This window comes from Canis aureus, chromosome 1 (genome assembly GCF_053574225.1).
Source record: "Canis aureus isolate CA01 chromosome 1, VMU_Caureus_v.1.0, whole genome shotgun sequence".
In the NCBI taxonomy this organism is placed as follows: domain Eukaryota; kingdom Metazoa; phylum Chordata; class Mammalia; order Carnivora; family Canidae; genus Canis; species Canis aureus.
Window position 1 is genome coordinate 62,145,231 of NC_135611.1, and position 20,631 is coordinate 62,165,861.

Here is a 20,631-nt window from a genome sequence, read left to right on the forward strand (position 1 = left end):
TTCAATCCTCTGACAGAGCCAGCCAGGTACCCAAACCTATATTTTAAAATCTGAAAGAAAATATCAGAATATCAGATTTAGTTTTTTTATTCTCCTGCGGCCACACATCTTCTGAAGATATACAACAAGTGTTGTTATTGTCAAAGAGAAAGAGAAGGAAAAGGGGTTTAGATAATCAGTTCTATCTAACTCATGTGGCTGTCACCTGAGATATGGCAAATAGGAATAGCATAAAGGAAAAAGGCATAAAAGAAATCAGAAAGTCAAAACTATCTTCATGGAAAAAAGAAATCCAATGTCAATCTCTTGTTTCACCATTGATGGATTGAGTATTTCTTCCATGAGTTTTCTTTAGTTGGATTTATAGTTTCTGCTATCTACATATGTTAAAAATGGTCCCTGTGTATTAGCTCCTATGTTTATTTCTTCACAAGAGGTTAAAGCCATTAACCCAAGAGCATGAGCCCCAAACATGACATCTTACACACCCAGCTGATTGTTTTAAACATAGCCTAAATTAACATATTTTAGCAATTTAGATCCCATTTTGCATCCCCCACAAAACAGCATTCAACATCTGAGAGCCAAAGGTAAAACAAACCTTATGGCTATAGAACACCATAAACTACAGTTGTCTGAGTTCTCTGACCCCAAGACTCCCCACTGAGCTCACCTGTCCTCTCCCCCTTCCAGATGGTGGCCCTGTTCTACTTTCTCAGGAAGGTCTTCTGCTGTCCAAGTTAGCTAAACATTTTTGTCATCTCATGGTCCTGTCTATTCCTTGATCAGCCTCCAAATCCTCAAACTCATCAGTTTCCTTAACTGTGTCACAGATTCATGGCAATTTGAAAAACAAAATTATGATTGTATCTGACTTACAATTAACAAAGGAAAGGGCAGTGTAATACCCAGGTGGCAATATGTGTGATCTAAGAAATTATAAGTCACATTTAATGAATCATAACTGAAAAACATATTGCACAAAAAATATACATAGTTCAAAGTATAATTATAAGCAGTTTAACCTGATAAATCAACTGAAAGCAAATAAAAGAGAAATTAGATAATATGACAATTAAACTTATCTTACTATACATTTTGAAAAATTGGGGAGGATTTCTATTTCTCTGTAACAGAATAGCAACAGGAAAACTACAGATTAGGGTTGGGAAAATTTTTTCTGAGAAGGTTTCAACAGTAAATAATTTAGGCTTTGCAAGTCACATATGGGCTCTGTCTCCTACTCATTGTCTCCTTCCATTATCTCCTAATCTTTTCCTCCTTTTCCTCCTCCCTCTTTTCTTGCTCCTCTTCTTCCTCCTACTTCTCCTCTTCCTCCTTCTTCCTCTTGTTTTTTCTTTTTCAGAAACCCTTTAAAGACGTAAAAACCATTCTTACCTTACTGGTCACACAAAAATAGCAGCAGGTTAGATGAGGCTTGTAGGTATCTTTGCCAACCTCTGATATAGATAAACAAAACAAAGCTGGTAACTTTACTGTTTTCCAATATACCATAATCTTTACTTATTTTCTATTTTCATGCCTTTGAATTTGCTGTTTCCATTATCTGGACTGCCCATCCCTCTTTCTTTGCTAAGCCATACATCTTTTAAGACAAAATTTACATTCTATTCCTCCAAGAAACTTATCGGACCAACATAAGATAAAACTAATTATTTTTGTGATGAATATAACCACAAAAGTCTATGAAATACCACATAATTCATTATTTCATTCACAATTCCAGGCACCAATATCCAGTTGCCTCATGTACAACTTCTCAATTGTTTCATTGGTCACATTTCAATATTGTAATTCTTTTAAAATCATGCCTACTATACTCCTTGAATCTTAAGTGACTCACATTGCATTGCTATTCTGTTAATTCTACTAAGCTAATATCTTCTTTCTAACTGGTGGCTTTAAAACGGCTATAAGCTGAAGGAGGATTTGTGTCTGCTTAGGATTCACAAAGCCACAAGGAAATGTTGCTACCATCTTAATAACAAGAAAAAGTCCACCAACCAAACATGTTCTTCAGTCCATAGGAGAACTGGGGTTACAAGGCAAGCAAATACACTGAATTCCAAAGAGTTAGAAATTCTCTAAAGAGAAACAGTACACACAAAATTTCACCTTTGGCAAAGTATGAGAGGACGAGGTAATTACTATAGAAGTAGGGAAGAATAAATCACATTAAAATTTTAACAAATTCTTAAAGTCTGAGAATTGATTGTTATGTAAGTTTGAAAAAACTAAAATCCCTAGAAAGAAGGATATTTTACACTCACAAGCTTTTTTCCATGACTCTATCCCATGAAAATTTAAGAGCAGGGCAGGAAACTGGAGAGAACTTTCCTCAATAACATAGATATGTAGGTGATCAGCTACCCCTGAGAAACAGATATAAAACTTCTATATAATTTCTCAGATCTTTCTCTTCTCAAAGGAAAACAACATTAAGTTGCTGGAATAGAGGCAGAAAGTGCCACTGTTCTTAGGATTCAAGGAAAAATCTTATGTTTCTGGGGGTATGGTAGAGGCACAACCCCATCTGCTTCTGGGAAATAAATAAGAACCCCTCCCGTTTCCAAGACATTGCCATATTCACTATTCCTGAGGAATGAGTAGAAAGGGAAGAAGCAAAATTTTCTGTTCCTGAAAGAGTAACAGATAAATCTATTGGACTCAAGATCCTACACTGATAAAAGCAGAGGTCTGCTACTGGTAAAAAGGCAGGAAATACTCTCCCACCCAAGAATCTCAAAATATACAAGGCAGGGTTTGTCATACATGAGGGAAAAGGCCAGGTGTGTGAGAACTATATCCCCAAGGCTCAGGAACAGAGAGCTTACCTAAAAATGAGTCTAGACCAGGTAATAGAGCACTTTCCTCTCCTAACATGAGCAGCCATCAAGAGTAGTCTATTTCTGGGACAAGGGTAAGAATATGCACAAAGATCTTCTCTATGCTGCAGGCATGGAGGGACTCCTGAAAGCTGAAGACAGAGAAGGAACATTGAAAGAAACCCCCCAGCACTCCAGGCTCCAATCCTAGCACAAGATAACAACAGCCCACCATTATAGGAATTCAAAGCCTTTAGGACAATAAAGATTAAAATACCAATAACCAAACAAAAACCCAGCTCAGGTACTAACAAAATTGATCAACCCTCCATACTTACAACCTGACAGAAGAAATGTGCTAATTTATGAGATTAAATAAACAACTTCAGTTTTTACTGTTCTTCAGTACACAATATCTGGTATTTGGTAAAAAAATTATGAGACATGCAAAAAGGAAATGAAAAGATAAACCAATCAATAAAATTAGAACCAGTCCCATATGGTGACACTATTAAACAACATTGTAAGTACAATTAATATGTTAGCAGATCTTCAAGAAAATGTGAACTACATATAAAAACAGGAAATTTCTGTAGTGATATGGAAACTATGAAATAAGAGTTAAATAGATATGCCATAAATTCTAAAAGCACAATATCAGAGATGGAGAATTCCTTTGACATGTTTATCAACATATTGGACACAGCTATAAAGAAAAAAAAAATCCATGAAATGAAGATAGGTTAGCAGAAATTATCCAAGCTAAAAGAGAAATTAAATAGAATATCCATGAGGTAAAGGACAATAACAGCTATAAATGCACTACTATAAATAAAAATCTAAGAAAGAGGAAAAAAAACTGTGTAAGAGAAATATTTGAAGAAAACCAAAATTACAAAGAACAAAGATGTTACAGCAGAGTTCTCACCAGAGTATACCAAAAAACAATGGAATTACATTTTTAAGATATTAGAAAAAAAGTTCTAAAAAACAGTATACCCAGTGGGGGGAAAAATAAAAGCTTTTTAAAATTTAGGTAAACATTTTTCAGCATGGCAAAATTTTCAACTGGCAAAAAGTAATTGCCAGCAGACCTTCACTACAGTAAATGTTAAAGGAAATAGATTTGGTTTCATTCAGCAGAAGCATGGAACCAAATGGAAATTTGAATTTATACAAAGAAATGAAAAATGCCAGAAACAGTAAAAATGAAGGTAAACATAAAGATTTTTTTTTCTTACCTTTGTTGACTTTAAAAGATACAAGATAGGGGGATCCCTGCCTTCGGCCCAAGGCGTGATCCTGGAGTCCAGGGACCAAGTACCACACTGGGCTCCCTGCATGGAGCCTGCCTCTTCCACAATATACCAAAAATGCCTGTGTCTCTGCCTTTCTCTCTCTTTGTGTCTCTCATGAATAAATAAAATCTTAAAAAAAAAAAAAAAGATACAAGACTGTCCAAACCAAAAATAGTAATAATATATTGTGGGATTTATATTATATGTGGAAGTAAAATATATGATAATGATAATATATAAAATAGAGGAGTGGAATAAACTATATTTGAAGGTAATTTATGATAAATTAAGATGTAAATAAATTAAGATGTAATTTATGATAAATTAAGATGTAAATGTAAATACCGAGGCCAAATATTTTTTTAAAAAGGTAGAGCTAATAAGCCAATAAAGGAGATAAAATGAAATCATCAAAAATAAGCTATTAGCCCAAAAAAGAGCAGTGAAAGAAGAGAAACAAAGTAACAGGACCACAGAAAGCAAATAGTAAGATGGTGCATAACAACAGTCCTATTATTAAACTAATAGTTATATTAAATGCAAATAATCTAAACACTTCAATTAAATGGCAGGCATTATCAAGTTGCGTGAAAAAGAAATAGCCAACTGTATAGTGTCTACAAGAAACCTCTCTGATAGTAGACAAGTTAGAAGTAAAAAGAAGGAAATATTACGTATTATTCAACATTTATCCAGACAAACTTGGAATTATTAAAATCATATCAAAATAAACATCAGAATAAGTAAACATTAGGGAAGAGAAAGATATTACTTAGTGGTATAAAGTCAATTCATCAAGAAGACATATTAATCTAAATGTATATACACCCAAAGACAGAGTTCTAAAATATAAAAATCAAAACTTGATGAAATTAAAAGGAGAAATGGACAAATTTATTATTAGATTTCACTTCTCTCTAAATCACTGTTAGTACAAGAGAGAATATCAGTAAAGATACAGACAATTGGAACAGTACTATATACCAATTTGACCTGACACTTATACAACACTTCATCTAAATGTGGGGGAATATATAGCTTTTTCAAATGCTTATGGAACCTCCCACAAAGATATACTGGGATGTAAAACAAACATCAACAATTTAAAAAATTTTAAGTAATACAGAGTATATTTCATAATTACAATGGAACTACCCTAGAAATCAGTATGAGAAAAATGCCTAGAAATTCCCCAGATGTTTATGTTAAGTAAAATTTCTAAATGACCATTGGCCAATGAAGAAACCATAAAGGAAATTATAAATTTTTTTGCATTGCATAAAAAAGAAAACACAATATATCAAAATTTGTAGAATAAACCTAAAGGAATACATAAAACATCGTTTTTAGCATTCAATGCTTAAATTTAAAAAGAACAGAGGTCTTAAATCCATATTTTAAATTTCCACCTGAAGAAACTAAAATGGAAGACCAAATTATATCCAAAACAAGCAGAAGGAAATAATAAAACAACACACGATATATAGACATAGGATCTATAGTAATAAAATGTGGAATGTGGCTCAAATTACTTACTATATTCTCAAATATAGATTTTTCTTTAAAATTATCATCAAAACATTGAGAGGCAAAGCAGAATTGAAAGGATTTTTATAATGAAATCTAACTGTCAAAAAAGCTGGACTTCCTAATGAGACTTATCTTTACAGGGATGGAAATTTACTTTAAATATTCGCTAGCCAACTAAATATACAGGGATAAAGCTGCTTACCTCCACTTGGAAAACAAACCTTCATAAAGCTTTCATAATGTTTCAACTAGTCCTTTTTTTCTCACACATAGATTGCTTTTAGATCTGGATTCTTCTCCAAAGAGAAACAAAAAGCTGTCCAATGTTAAACAAGTTATTTAATAAATTCTAAAATTTATGAAGTCCACTTGGCTCTAAGAAATAATATCCAATTTAAATTCCAAATCACAATTTACAGAGTTATATTTAGCTTCTAAAATTACTTGATTTAAAATATGCCAATTATATATAGACTTCATTCTGGCTTATAAAAAACAAAAGCTATATTAATAAACACAACTTACAATTTGACATATTTTATTACTGGAAAATAAACTAATCTTGGCTAAAAATCACTTAATATTGGTTCAAATATTTTGGCACCTAAGAATGAAAGATTTTCACTAGATACTAATTAACATAATTTTTTCTGGCACTATAAATCTCCTTTGTGACATTTTAATTAATTTCTAGAGCCTCTGTCTAACTCATAGTAATAGATTACTACAAGTGGTTAAAAATTAGTATAGCTTTTATTAATGACAGATGTTTCAAACCATACAAAATTGTGTGTTTCAATTTGACCTTCTTACGGAATTAAGTAATATATTCCCTATTCTGGGATTCTTACTACTTGACACATTAATAAATACAGTTATAGGAATCACAGGACTGTATCATTCTCCATGTAGCAATATAAATACAGTCTCCTTTTATAAGTAATAACTAATGGATTATTATTACCAGCTAAGGTTTGTTAACCTTTGCTTGTAAACAAGATGATTTATCATCAGATTCTCTAGCTGCAAAAGGCTTTAAAATAGTAAGCTTCTGGAGATGGAAAAAGAAAAATACAAGATACATTAATCCAACCTTTCTAAAGGGCACAGAGTATGCACTGCAAATCACAACTAGACTGTTCATTAAAATCTCTACAAGAAGCAGCAGAGAGAAATAGAATGATTAAGAAAAGACCAAAAAGGAATGTGTAAGTTGGAGAATTTGAATTTAAAAGTGTATTTGTAAATAATACTAAATTTGAAATGATTAAGATTTTGCCGTCATTATTAATTCAATCTGAATCCACCTCCAAAATGCCAGTTACCTCTATTTCCAAGAATGACAAGCTCAACTTGTGAGCTTACTCACAAGCTCAACTCCAGTTGAAGCTATGTGCTGAACTTTTTCATTCTTGACCTTTTGTTCTCACCTAGTCTATCAATATAAGAACAATTCAGCAACCATACACTGAATGTTGAACATATTTTTAGCACCATACCATTTTAGAATGGCATAAGACCATTTAAAGTTAGGGAACCAGAACACTCTAACTCAAGTTTACCCTTCCTCAGTTCAGATAAGCTTTACAGCCAATTGTTTTTTAAAGGTTTTTAATGCTATCAAAGACAAAAACCATAGGAACTCCAAAGCCTGGTAGACCAGAGAGACATTTTGTATTACTTCTTATTCCTTCCTATGAATGAGATAGCATACTAAAGTCCTTTTGATGGAAATGTTACATTGCATTTATTATAAAACAACATAAGAACAGGTAACATCTCTAGTTTTTATGGCATGGTTTTTACATAACCTTTTATCTATTCAACAAATATTAAATAATAATAGTAATATATTAACTACCAATGTAGTCATTTCTACATAATTTTTAAAATGTTAACTAGGACTAGGACTTTATTATGTGGTGAAAGTTAAAGGATAAGAGTATCAAGAGGTAAGTAGTCAGTAAAGATAAATACAAGAGAGAAAAACAAAAAGGATAAAGTAACAAAGGATGGCGCTAGATCTAAAAACTATTTTATGGGTAGTAGTCACAGAGAAAAATTTCAGAAGAGAGGACTACTAGAAAAGGTCATGATCAATTGATCAGTGAAGTTAAGTCATAGTTATATTTATCATACGTAACAATTTCTTATTATAGCCTAATCATTGTCCAGTTGTTCTTTTGAATATAGCATATTCTTATTTTTTCTTTCTAAAAACAGCTTAATAAATATATATTATATATTTTTACTTTTAGATGCATATTTTTTGGAATTAAGATAACTTAAAAGTATATTTATCCTACTCTGATAATTTCTTAAGTTTTGCTTCAATTTTTTTACTATAGCTTAAGTAACAATGAATTAAACTTGTTATAAATAGAAAATATATAATGACCTATTTTTCTAAAAACATTATTTCATATTTCTTTAACTCAGTGAAAATAGTATTACTGTTTCATCTAGTCATAGAAGTAATATTTACCCAAAATAATACTGCTAAAAAACATTCACAAATATAAAGAAAGTAAAAGTCACCAGAATCCCATTATTCGGGAAAAACATTACTAACGGTATGGAGTCCATCATTTCATATATTTCTTTAACAATGACTTTAGCATTAGCTGTCATTTATATAACTCTCACCTATATATTAAATAACATATACGTAGAGTTTATTATACCATTAAATAGTATAACATACACACCACTCTGCTACCCTTAAATAAGACTATTCTAGGTCTAAGTGTGACTTCCCCTACATCATTCATTTGACTGGAACTACATCACCATCTGAAAAGTCATTTCTTACTGTACACTTTATAACTATAATCAACTAGGTGTTCTAGGTAATGGTTGTCTGCTACAAATTAAGTGAGATTTACTGATAGAGAGTAGGAAAAAAAACAAAGGAATCTCATGATGGAAGAGTAAGACAATAATATATTTTATAGAACTGAATTTACAGAGTCATATGATCTCTTGATTTGTGCATTGACACATTCAAGAATTTTTTAAGTGAATATATTTCTATAAATATATTCTACTCATTTATCCAACAAATATTTGGTGCCTACTTTTATTTTTTTTTTTTGGTGCCTACTTTTAAAAATCAAAACAAAACATAGAAAGCTTCACTATTTTATAGGTAAAATAACCTCAAGAGATAATAAGTAACTCAAAAATTTACAAGGATTGAGGAAGTGTCCAGAATCACAGGTTCATCTACCTTCAAACTTGGCCAAAGAACAAGCCATGATCTAGTATAATGTCATATTTATACATCTAGGATTAGATTATCCAAGAGTAATAAATTATTGTGTAACAATAAATGAAAACTACATCATATTAAAGGTAGAAACAATACAGAAAAGATAATTGATATCTATTGGGCTCTTTTACACAGATTATCTCATCTAACCCTCACCCAACCCTTTTCCCAGAAGTACTGTCCCAATTTTACAGAAAAGAAAACAAAACAAAAGTTATTTGACCGAAGTCTTGCAACTCAGGCTATGACAGGGTAAATACTCAGACCCAGATCCATCGGCATAAAACCTCATATTTCCACACTATTCTGTGTAGTCCCTAAATGAAAAAATATATACATCAGCTACCTTAGAAACTCTTCCTGTAGCCTGTGATAAAGCTCTACAGACACATAATGTAACATATGAGTCAGAAAGGTATATTTTGATTGTCTGATCACCCGCATGGATTGGACGTACCTGCCAGGGAATGCTTAATGGCTCTTTAAAGTAGCCCTAGAAATTATATCAACTATCCCTTCTCCATCTGCGTAAACACCTCGTAAAAGTATTTTTTCAAGGTTGATAAAGGGTAGCGGGGTGTCTGGGTGGCTCTGTCAGTTAAGCATCCAATTCTTGATTTCGACTCAGGTCACGATCAGGGTGATGAGCTGGAGCCCCAAATTGGGCTCGATGTGAGAGACTGTTTGTCCTTCTCCCTCTGCTCCTCCTCCACTTGCTTTCTCAGAGACTCTCTCTCTCTCTCAAATAAATAAAATAATTTTTTTAAAGTTGATAAGGAAACCATGCTTTCTATTTGATAGTCTTAAACACAATGCATTAATATGAAAGCTAAATCAGTATCTTGTAAAATACAACAGCTAAAAGCTGCATAGTAGATGCAGGTTTTATTGTCCGTTTCTACTGATTAGGGAAAGGAAGTTGAAAATAGAGTAGGAAAGATCAATGGAACGAACTGTTATTAAAGACCTGCAACATGCCAGGAACTTTGACATTATCTCATTAATCTTCGCAAAAACCCTCTTTCTTATGAGGAAATAAATGTTTACTTGTTTAATGTCTACAAAGGTAGACATCACAATCTGGCATCCATAGTCTGAATCTCAGTCCGAGGTATCTTTAGAATACTTTAATTGTTTGCCTGATTTAAAAAAACAGAGGACTGAACACAGAAAATACATATCCACCCTCTCTGAGAAATCAAAATATCTAAAAATACTGAGCATGGAAACAAGTGATATTCAGTTTGGATGAGGCACAGACACTCCAGATCACCAAATCCCCATTCTGCCAATTTCACTCATTTCAGTTTTGCCAGGTCACTGTAGGCATGGCGTTTAGATTTGCAATCTGGCTTTGAGTAAATTGTCCAATATTATATTTCTAGTAAGGCACAAGGTTTAAAATCAAAACCATGTCTGCTTTTCTCCAAATACCATACTCTATTTATGGCTTCTGGTAAAATCTTTTTGTATATAGAGCATGTACACTGAAATTTTCCATAAGTGATTCTGATTTTCTCCTGTCTTTTAAAACTCATTGCTGTAAGTGGCATTTTCCTGAATATCAAAGTTTTAACTTAATCATTTTATTTTTAGCTCAATTGTTCACTTTTCCTATATATTGTATATAGACTCAAGTCAAAATAAATTCAGAGAATCATGAGTTAACATCAATATTGTTCTACCTCATTTAGATATGCCTTATAATTCTATGAAAGCTACAAGTAACACTGAAAAACTTTATTTAATTCAATGAAACCTGTAAATAATACACTTTATACATCACTTTATATATCAGTATAGTGAACCAAATCTTTATAGTGTTTAAACTTTTTATTAAACTAACTAGCTTAGTGCTCTATTTTTGCCCCCAAGCATCTTTATGATTTAAGAGAACTTCAAAGGGACTCACAGTTAATATCTAAATATTATTGACATAACAGAGAAATAATTCAATATATATACATTCAACATTGAGTGTTAAGACTGTAAGCGCAAAAAACATGGTATTCAGAAGTCATGGGCACAGAGATGAGCTCTTTGGCTTAAAGGAGTTAGGCTTCTCAAGATGGGCAATTTAAATGAGTTTATTGCAGAACCTGGAAACTCCTATTATGACTGAGGCATTTTGTAAGAAGTAGTACCAATACGAGCCATAGCATTTTTTAAAAATACATCTGCAAAGTTTATTTGGCTACTATTTAAATACAAATGAGCCAAGAAAACTAATGAATTACCTTGATTGGTATTAAGTTTCCTATACCGTCTATAAGTGCACTGCTATTAAAACTAGTCCCAGATGGCTGGCTTTGCATTTCTTCATTTTTATGGTGGAAAAACTATGTCTTCTTGTTCTCAAATAAATTAAAACCATCTTACCATTGGAAAAGTTACTAGTTTACAAAACACATAAAATATAATCAAATAATATTTTCATGAGGAATAATCATAAAATATTACCACTGACCTCACAAATAGGCAAATCTCCCCATGTTGAAATATAATTAGAGGCACTAAGTAGTAACATTGACCTCTCAAATCTGTTTTAGAAAAATCAAAAAATATAGGTTCAAGTAAAAAATCTCCACAGTAAAATTAGTTTAATAAATTTTAAATTATTTTAGAAAGCCACATAAGCCCAGAATATTTTAATACTCAACCATAAAGTTGTATTTCAAATGCTTTTCATTTATATGCATTTTCAACAATATAGCATTAGTCTCGTCCAACAAAGTTAAAATGTTTATGAATTTTCTTAATAATATTTGGAACTTACAAAGTACCTGGGTGGCTCAGTCAACTGAGCATCTGCCTCTTGGTTTGGGCTCAGGTGATGAGTTGTAGGATCAAGCCTGCATCAGGTTCCACACCAGGCAAGGAGTCTGCTTGAAGATTCTCTCCCTCTGCCCCTCCTCACACTTCTCTCTCTCAAAATAAATAATCTAAAAAATAATAATAATATTTTGAGGAAAATCACACTATCAGAGTTGAATGGAACCTCTTAACCTTTCAGAATGCTCTATAGTTCCAGGATTCTGAGTGTATTGATAAAGCAGAAACCTCTTTTAATTTTTTGCCCTTTTATTTCCCATAAGTAGCCCTCAGCCTAAATCTTCCTACATCTTCTTTAACAGATTCTACCTAAGGTAATCAGAAATTATGTAAAAACAATGATCTAATAATATAACCAAAATATTTTCTTATGTAACTTTTGTATACAACCAACAGTGTTCGGAAAAGCACACTAAAAGTTCATTTGTTTGCAATCTTTATTTTTAGAAGATATTTTAATTTTTTTCTACCTATCCCATTAGAAACATTTATATAGTTGAAGAGCTGGAATTACATGTCTTCTGAGTTTGTTTCACCCCAATTTTATGAGGAAAGTAAATTAAAATTGCTTTAAGGGGAGCCTGGGTGCCTCAATTGAGTGTGTGACTCTTGGTTTCAGTTCAGGTCACGGTCTCCCAGTGGTGGGACTGAGACCCAGTACTCAGCGCAGAGTCAGCTTTGGATTCTTTCTCCCTCTGCCTCTCCTCCCCCTCTTTGCCCCTCCCCACTTGTACTCTCCCTCCCTCTCTCTAAAATAAAGAAAGAATCTTTATTAAAAATTAAATAAATAAAACTGCTTTAATTGGTATACTTAATTTCTTTATATATATCTATAAGCATTAATAAACTTCTCTAGTTTACCTATAAAATTGACCTTCAAAATAAAAATGTTTTTAGAACATAATTTCCATTTTAAGGTACTTAGTAAAATACAAAACAAATGTACTTATTTAAAATCCCTTTAAAATATATCTTTCTCAATTTCACAATAAAATACATGTTTCTTAATGATAAAATCATCACACTTCTAATTTCTTCCTTCTCCTGATAAATGGTTTATGCTCATTCATGGATGCATTAAAGAGAAGGAAATGCCAACATCATTCTCCTTCAAGGACGGAAATCTTAATTCTTTGGGTAATAGAATGGTGGTACTAGTGATATTGAAGACATAATACCAATAAATTCCAGGTCCCTGATTGTCATAATAATAAATCAGAAGTTATGTATAAAATACTTGAAGCATGGGTACCTCACAAATTATTCAAATGCCATAGTTAGACTTGATGATGTATGTCTTAAACACATAAATGCAAAAATTCTTGGACCAATGAACTACTTAAGTTACAGATTACTGAATGAATAAACAAAAGAGAATTTCAAAAACTAGCTGCACTCTTAGATCACAATATGGAAAGAGTTCAAAAGATCTCCTTGAAGTTTCCTAAAAACTAAATTAAGAAATGAATGTCCCATTAGTTACTAATTAAATTATTATAACTGTAATAAATCTAAGACTCTGGAAAACATGCATGCTGTCTTAGAGGTTAACAATTCTACCTAAAATGTTTGAAAGTGTGGGACTCTGAATTGGTACACACAAGGAGAGAATGGCTTTTGTTTTATCTTCCATTTTTAGGTAGAATCCAAAAGTAATCTAAGAGCAATTAAAGGTCTTGGTGAGGAACATGAATGTTGAAATGGAAGAAATGTGGATTTGACTGCCAGTTCTACCCCTCACAAGTTCTGTGCTTTGAGGTAAATTAGTCAGCCAGCCGTACTAGATTTGGTTCAATGGAAGTAACATGAAATCATTTGATAATTATTGAACATCTGTCTCTACAGAGCACCATTCTAGGTGCTAAAAGTTCAGCAATGAACAAGATGGACAAGATCCATGGTATAATGTGGCTTAAATTGTCTAAGTTGTCAGGAGAGGGAAAACAATAACAAGTAAGCAAATTAGAAAGATAATTGTATATATTTATATTGTAGGAGGCAAGAAATAAATGTAAATGATGTGTTTAAAGAAAGCTTAGAGATTTCTTTAGATGAGGTATTATGGAAGGCCTCTCTGACAGGAGATATTTCAGGTGAAATAGGAGGAAAGCCCTCCTACAGGAAGATCAGGAAACAGAATGGTCCAAATAGAAGATATATACATTTCATTAGACAACTATGAGTAACTCTAATCAGAAGGAAAAATATTTTTCAGTGATTTCTATAACATAATTCCTACATAGGACATCTTTGAACATAAAAATCACATAGTATATAATTTGCATCAATTATTCTCATCACTCAAAATTCTGGCTATTAACCCCAAAAAACAATGTATGGATAAAAAATCCATATGACGGCAAAAGCAAAGATTGAACAGGCCAAGAGAAAAAAAAAATCAAGGAAAATAAAGAAAAAAACCGGAGGAAGTAGTTTTAGATCAGAGGAAAGATAAGGAAGATTTTAGGAATTGTGGTCCAGAGAGGACACGTGAGGTAGAATCTAGTCCATGTTTATCTACTAACTCATTCTATGTGAAAAGAAGGAAGAAAAAAATAAGAGGGTGTGTGTGTGTAACCTAATATATCTAGAAATAGAAATTTTTAGTATATTGTATAATTTATCCCTTACTACAATCCTAATTGAACTACTTGTATCTCCACTCAGCAACTGAGCTTGCAAGACTATATGAGCTTAGAAAACTCATTTTCTTAACAGGTGATCTCAGAGTTTCCCATATAATTCCAAAAGTCCAAGATTCTGATAATAGGAGAAGAAAATTATCTGTGTAAGTACATATATGGATATAAAGGTCTTTAAAAAATTGCCATATGACTTGTCAATCTTTATAAAGACAGACTTCAAGAATATTTGGCTAGGGGATCCCTGGGTGGCGCAGGGTTTAACGCCTGCCTTTGGCCCAGGGCATGATCCTGGAGACCCGGGATTGAATCCCACGTCGGGCTCCCGGTGCATGGAGCCCGCTTCTCCCTCTGCCTGTGTCTCTGCCTCTCTCTCTCTCTCCCTCTCTCTCACTGTGTGCCTATCATAAATAGATTTAAAAAAAAGAATATTTGGCTAGGAATTGTAATCCTAAAAACAAAACTCAGTTTCTTGGGAGATGGATGAAGAATGGAATATTCAGACAGAGGAGACCTGGAAAGAGGCCCTAGGAGATTTGGGGGAAAATCTGAATAGCCATCCAAACTAATCATGTTTTATCCAAACCAAATATCCAGGCTTTTTGAAGTTTGCCAGTTACTAATCAAAACCCCACTAAGTGCTTAGTATCTCAGACAGTTTTAAATAACATCAAACCAACTATCATGTAATAAAATAAGTAGAATCAATTCTGGATTTTGTCTTAGAACTACACAGACACACAAAAATTTTTCTAACATAGTGCTAGCCAAATAAAAATTTAAGATACTTTTAATTATTCTTATATCACTCTTAAAATCACTTCAGTGATTTTTAAAAGGGGTTAGGAAAATCAGCCTTCCATAAAAATGAATTACAAATGATAACTGTCTGCAAAATTAATAGTTAAGTAAAGACTTTGTAAGCTAAGCATTGTTTTTGTTTGGTTGGTTTTTTTTTTTTTTTTTTTTTTGCAAGCATTGTTTTATACTCTATTGCAAACACTGCAAAAGATTAAAGTTTACTAATGAGGAAATGAAAGCCTTGACTGCCCAAGGTTCTTATATTATGTTGTAGCACTAAGTGGACAAAATTTGAACCTAAAATAAATTAATAGCACTACTTTTATCTTAATGCATTTCATTCTCCTTTAAAATTATAATATTTTGTTACACAGAAGCTGTGATATCAGCTTTCTGCAATTCTGGTACAAATCAATTTGTTGGCCAGTTCTCTTTAAAAAGATCTTCAAAAATCTCAACAAAATGATGAAAGCATTACAATATAATCTTCATGTATTTTATTGATTTAATTTGACATGAATTAAATATATTACCACAGAATGCTACTACTGTCATTTCTTCCACTTTTAATGAACTCATTTTTTTCCTTGAAACAAAATGAAATGTCAGAATGGAAAAACTTTCAGTTTTTCTAAAAAAAAAAAATGTAGTCTTACTGAAACACGTGTTCCTTTTTTCCTCAGTGCAAGTTCCACATGTACATTATGTTAAAATGAGAAAAAAAGAAAAAGTCTATGCATTTGTGTGTGTGTGTGTGTGTGTGTGTGTGTGTGTCTAAACTTATCGAGAAAGGCAAAGGAAAAAGCACTGGAAATTCAGAGACGATGGTGGTCATGTTGCTGCCTTCTTTATGAAGAGGCATGTGCCAGGGATGGAAGATAACAGAACTCAGATGACACCACTAACAGGCTTCCTAGGGGATCCCTGGGTGGCTTAGCGGTTTCGCACCTGCTTTTGGCCCAGGGCGCGATCCTGGAGTCCCGGGATCGAGTCCCGCGTCAGGCTCCCGACATGGAGCCTGTTTGTCCCTCTGCCTGTGTCTCTGCCTCTCTCTCTCTCTATGTCTATCATAAATAAATAAATAAAAATAAATCTTTAAAAAAAATAACAGGCCTCCTAGTCACTTGCTACTATATTTTTATATTTGAATTCTCTACACAGTATTCATTCATTTTCTTGTTTGTTTAATTATTACTGATTTGTTGGTTGCTCAGTTTGTATCTGATTCCTCTAGAATATAAAGTTTATGACAGCAAATACCTTAACTCTTATTCATCATGTGGTTGGAAAATAATTGGCCTTTAATTTGGCAATGAGTGAATGCATTAGTAATCATCAAAAAAAATTAAGAACCACAAAACTTAAAATATGTAAGAAGCAAAAGGAATAACCTCTATCTTGGTCACCCCCCCCCAAAATTAAACAAAGTAACAAAAAATAATGGCAAAAATAAAATGAGAGAAAAATATAAGCAAGTGTTTTAGCTCTTCCAATAAATATAAAAAAGATAAATTGTTTTTATCAGCTTTTTGTTATTTTTAAAAACTACATCCAAAACAGTAACAAAGATTCAAAATTTAAGAATGAGTAAATATGAAAATGACATTAGACATTTAATATTAGATATTAATGATTAAATAGTTAATATTAGATAAAGTGAAACTTAATGCTAATGACCTTGAAATAGAAAAAGGGAGACACTGTAACATATTAGTAAATGACCCAATCGATTAAGAAGACAGAACAGTAACATCTTTAGGCAACAAAATGAAAATTTTTTAAAATTAAGAACTCCCCGGGCTCCTTCTGGGGAGCCTGCTTCTCCCTCTATCTGTGTCTCTGCCTCTCTCTCTGTGTCTCTCATGAATAAATAAATAAAATCTTTAAGACAATAAAAAATAAAATAAAATAAAGAACTCCTGGTATAAAAATACTAACTTGGTTAAAATATAATTATAGGAAAAGATTGTATCACATCTTTTTCAGATTTTTTCATAGTAAGTTGTCAAAACATGAAGGATACAGGTTAGCAAATTAATTAAATTAACTGATTGAATATATACACATATATAATATTGTATATTAGAAATAGAGAACATATATTCTCATGTTCACAGAACTTAAAAATACACATCAATTTTATACAATGCCATATTTTTAGAATTCTGAAATTATAAAAGGAAGTAGTTCATAGGTCTCCTTTAAATACAATCCAATAAAAACTTTATTAAAGAATAAAAAAATTCATAAATGAAAAAATTTCCATGACTCCAAGAAAAAAACAGATTAACTATTACAAAAAGTAATTAGAAACATCACACTAACTCATATGCCACACAGCTAAAATAAGGCTCAGATGATAATTTATAGCTGAAATATATTATCAAACAAAAATAACTTAATATTCATTTTGAGAAAAAGTTAAAAATAGTATATAATAAATCAAAACAAGAAAGAGCATTAATAAAAAGAGAGCTGAAATTATTAAAAAAGTAGAAAAGATAAACAAAGGAAATAGACAGGAAAAACTAGAAAATCTCACTAAACAAAAAATCATGGAAGATATTACAAATATAATTATATAATATCCATATTATAATTTTTAATAGTTTAGATATTTTTATGGCTGCATAAAAATGCAATGCTTCATGTTTACTAAACTATTCTAAACTACAGAAGAAAATTTCTTGAATCTATCTTATGAAGAAACCAAACATTGAAATTATTAAAAAAGTAGAAAAGATAAACAAAGGAAATAGACAGGAAAAACTAGAAAATCTCACTAAACAAAAAATCATGGAAGATATTACAAATATAATTATATAATATCCATATTATAATTTTTAATAGTTTAGATATTTTTATGGCTGCATAAAAATGCAATGCTTCATGTTTACTAAACTATTCTAAACTACAGAAGAAAATTTCTTGAATCTATCTTATGAAGAAACCAAACATTGATTCTAAAATCCAATTAAAAGTAATCCAAGAGGAAAGAAAAGAGAGGAGAAAGAAAAGAAGAAGAGAAGAAGGGAGGGAGAGGCTGAGAAATGGAGGAAGCAAGGGAGAGGGATGCCAGCATAAGAATTAAACATATTCATTTGTTTTTAACTGCCAAACTACTATCAAAGGAGTTTCATCATTTCACATTGCTGCCAACAATTCATGATAATGCCAATTTCTCCACAATCCCCATCAACACTTATTGTCCTTTTTTTTAAATTATAACTGTCTAGGAATGCCAGGTAGCATCTTATTGTGGTTTTGATTTGCATTAACAAATGACTACTGATTTTGAGCATCTTTTTATGTTATTTTTGAACATTTTTGTATTTCATTTGGAGAAAAACTCGTATTTTTTAATTGAATTGTATGCCTTTGTATTGTTGAGTCATAAGAATTCTTTATATATTCTGAATACTAGTCACAAATGATAAAGCTCTATTTATCCATTTTGTTGTTGTTGCTTGTGCTTTTGGTGTCTTATCTCAAAAACTGTTGCCTAATCCAAGTCCAGAGATATTTATGCCTCTATTTTCATTTAACAATTTTATCGTTGTAGCTCTTACATTTAAGATAGTGAAGCATATTGAGTTAACTTTCATGTATTGTGTAACACAGGAATCCAATTCATTCCATTACAAAATGGATATCCAGTTGTACCTACACAATTTGTAAAAACAAAACAAAACAAAATAAAAACAAAAAAAACTATTCTTTCACCATTGAGTTGTCTCAGCATCTCTATCAAAAGCAATTGGCTAAAAACGTAAGGTTTATTTCAGGAATCTTGATTCCATTCCATTAATAAATATGTCTATACTTATGCCCACGCCACACTCTTTTAATTACTGTAGCTTACAGCAGGTTTTGAAATTGGAAGTGTGAGTCCTCCAACTTTATTTTTTTCTTCAAGATTGTTTTGGCAATTTGGGGTCTCAGATTTCCATACAGGTTTTAGGATCACTTTGTCAACTTCTACAACAAGGGCAGCTGGAATTTTGATAGAGTGTATTGAATCTTTAGATCATATAGGGCATATTGTCATTTTAAGAATATGACTTTTTCTGACTCATAAACATGTAGTGTCTTTTCATTTAAGTCTTCATTCCTTTCAATGATGCTTGTAGTTTTCAGTTTACAAGTCTTAAACTTCTTTTATTAAATGGATTCTTAAAGACTTTATTCTTTTTTGATACTACTGTAGATGAAATTATTTTTTAAATTTTATTTTTAGATTTTTATTGACAGTATATAGAAATACAATTTTTTTATATATTGATTTTGTATCCTGAAGCCTTGCTATACTCATTTGTTACCTCTAGTAAGTGTGTTGTGTGTGTGTGTGTGTGTGTGTGTATTCCTTAGGATGTTCTATACACAAAATTATGTCATTTACAAATAGAGATAATTTTATTTCCTCCTTTCCTACTCAGATGCCCCTGACTTCTTTTTTTTTTAAGATTTTATTTATTTATCCATGAGAGACACACAGAAAGAGAGGCAGAGACACAGACAGAGGGAGAAGCAGGCTCCATGCAGGGAGCCCGATGTGGGACTCGATCCCGGCACTCCGGGATCATGCCCTGAGCCAAAGGCAGACGCTCAACCATTGAGCCACCCAGTTGTCCCCAGATGCACCCCCCCCCCTTTTTTTTTGCCTAATTACTCTAGCTGTAACTTCTAGTGCAATGTTTAATAGAAGCGGTGAAAATAGAAATCTTCATCTCATTCCTGATCTTAATGTGAAAGATTTCAGTCTTTAATGGAGTCTGATACTAGCTTTGAATTTTCCATACATGCACTTTATCAGAGTGAGAAAATTTTCTTCTATTTCTAGTTTGTTGAGTTTTTTTAATCATAAAGGGTTGCTGGGTTTTGTTAAATTCTTTTTCTGCATATACTGAGGTTATCATGTGTTTTTTTCCTATATTAATATGCTATATTATATTGATTAATTTTATTAAACCAATTTTGCATTTCTGGGCTAAATCCCACGTGGTCATCATGTATAATCCTTTTCTTATGTTATTAAATTAGTTTGCTAGTATTTTCTTGAGGATTTTTGTATCTATATTCATAGGATGTTTTTGTAGTTTTTTTCTTCCTTATTTTATCTTTGTCTTGTTTTGATGTGGGAGTAATACTGGTCTCATAGAATGAGTTGGGAAGTCTTACTTCCTATTCTATTTTTTGGAAATGTTTGTGAGGATTGGTGTTAATTTTTCTGTAAATGATTGGTACAATTCACCAATGAAGCCATCTGGGCCTGTGCCTTTCTTGTAAGAACTTTTTTTACCTAATTCAATTGCTCTACTTGCTACAGATCTACTCAGATTTTCTTCTCAAATTAGTTTCAGTAGTTTGTCTTTCTAGGAATCTGTCCGTTTCAATTAGATTATCACATTTAT

At 32.0% G+C, this 20,631-nt stretch overlaps 1 protein-coding gene across 6 annotated transcripts in view; it reads right to left on the minus strand.

Moving 5' to 3' along the window:
• The window catches only part of LOC144316120 (uncharacterized), a 480,356-nt gene that overhangs the window by 356,757 nt on the left and 102,968 nt on the right, over positions 1–20,631 (minus strand). For 4 of the 6 annotated variants that reach the window (XR_013381950.1, XR_013381955.1, XR_013381956.1 and 1 more), the window contains exon 6: positions 11,722–11,887. The gene's annotated coding sequence lies outside the window, so the exon portion shown is untranslated. Of the gene's footprint in view, positions 1–11,411; positions 11,486–11,721; positions 11,888–20,631 lie in introns of those variants that run through there. The other 2 variants (XR_013381959.1, XR_013381954.1) reach the window with 2 other exon arrangements.